The sequence below is a fragment of the Elephantulus edwardii genome, unplaced genomic scaffold (assembly GCF_000299155.1).
Source record: "Elephantulus edwardii isolate Elephantulus edwardi_28Jun2011 unplaced genomic scaffold, EleEdw1.0 scaffold00222, whole genome shotgun sequence".
In the NCBI taxonomy this organism is placed as follows: Eukaryota; Metazoa; Chordata; class Mammalia; order Macroscelidea; family Macroscelididae; genus Elephantulus; species Elephantulus edwardii.
In genome coordinates this window covers 2,068,817-2,070,503 of record NW_006399972.1, presented here as the reverse complement: position 1 = coordinate 2,070,503, position 1,687 = coordinate 2,068,817, and the positions used below count along the sequence as shown (strand labels likewise).

General features: G+C 39.7%; 1 protein-coding gene across 1 annotated transcript in view; it reads left to right on the top strand.

Moving 5' to 3' along the window:
• The window catches only part of SLC30A9 (solute carrier family 30 (zinc transporter), member 9), a 111,603-nt gene that overhangs the window by 62,140 nt on the left and 47,776 nt on the right, over positions 1-1,687 (top strand). The gene's annotated exons all lie outside the window — the stretch shown is intronic.

Here is a 1,687-nt window from a genome sequence, read left to right as displayed (position 1 = left end):
TTCTCCACAACCTCGCCAGCATTTGTTGCTTGCTGTTCTGTTAAATTTTGCTATTTTGACTGGGGTGAAATGATATCTCATAGTTGTTTTATAAAGGAATTATTTCTGTATCTTGGAAAGGCTCTGCCCACTTTCACTTCTCTGAGTAGCATTTAAGATACTGCTCTGAGAACTTGGCAGTGGTGATGACTGTAGTCGTTTCTCATTGGATGTGCTTTTCCTTCACATATGTCCTCTTCAGAGCTTCCTTATTTCCTTGTCTTCTTTGTACCCTGTGTTTCTGTCACCCCAGGGCTGCACTGATGGCGTGAGCTTACTTTAATGGTTGAGTATCTATGTCTTTTGAGCCAGAATTTGTACTCCTGTCGCTCAGCTGCTGGTGCCACTGCCCCATGGTGTGGATTGATGTAGGCAAGTAAAACTTGCCTCCTGGGAAGGTTTGCACCTGTTTTTCTCACATCTGATTTTTTTGGAGGGGTTTTTTGTTTGTTTGTTTGTTTGTTTTAATGTACTGGTTTACTTACAAAGTTCATATACATTGTTTTTCTCTTATCTGTTTTCTTAAACTTCTGACATTGTGCTACTAGAGGGCTTGACTAGAATTCTAATCTTTGAATATAACTTATTTCTTTTATACATTATTTACATAGAGATAAGATTTAGAGGGTGAAACCAAGCTACTCCTTGGAACAAGGGTGTTTTGAGCCTCCATCTCACATACATATTGGGCGTGTAGCCAGCAGGGAACAGTTTTTGGAGAAGGATATCTTGTTTGGAAGGGTGGAGGGACAGCACAGGAGAGGCAGGCCCAGGATGAGATGGATTGACACAGTAACTGGGGTAATGAGAAAGGATGTGTCAGAAACAGTGAGATTAGCTCAGGATAGAGCAGGGTTCAGAGCTATTGTGAGTAGGGTCACTGTGAGTCACAGGTGACTTGACAGCACATAATAACAACAAGAAGATACAAATAGTGCTTACTTTCTCTACTTCTATTTCCTTATCATTTTTAGATATATTTGCATTCCCATTGACAGATATGATTATTTTCTTTCTCTGACACATGCGGAGCTTGTCCTGTTTGCTGGAATAAAATACCTTCCCTGTTTTAACTTTTTTTTAATTTGTTGCTTCCTGACCCAGACTCTTGCTACATTTTCTTCATCATATTGAAGTCACTTTGTTCTTCTGGTCTTGACAAAATATTCATTCTCTCATCAGAACCAGTGTTAAGCCCTCTGATACCTAATTTCTCATTGTCTTGCCTCCCTGTCTCCCTCTTTGATACATTTCTACTTTCTTTAGGATCCTAATTCTGTGACTTTCATGAAGTGCAGACCACTGAAGTACCTTTATCTTCACTTTCAATACCAGTGTCATTTTAAAATGTACAGTGGGCTCAAATGTATCAAAGATGATATAGGACAGGTTCAGATCTCTTGTTCATAGGGTTGCTGTGAGTTGTATTCATCATGACAGCATGTAAGAACAATAGTATTGCTCTACTTATTTTGTGATGATTTTGTAATAGTTCTCTTTGAAATCTATCCCAATTGTCTCCACTTATTTCAGTTGTTGTTATGTGCCATCGAGTTGTCTGCAACCCATAGGGACCTTATGTACAGCATCTCTGAACCCTGCCCTGCCCTAAGCCAGTCTCACTAATTCTGACACACCAACCCCCATT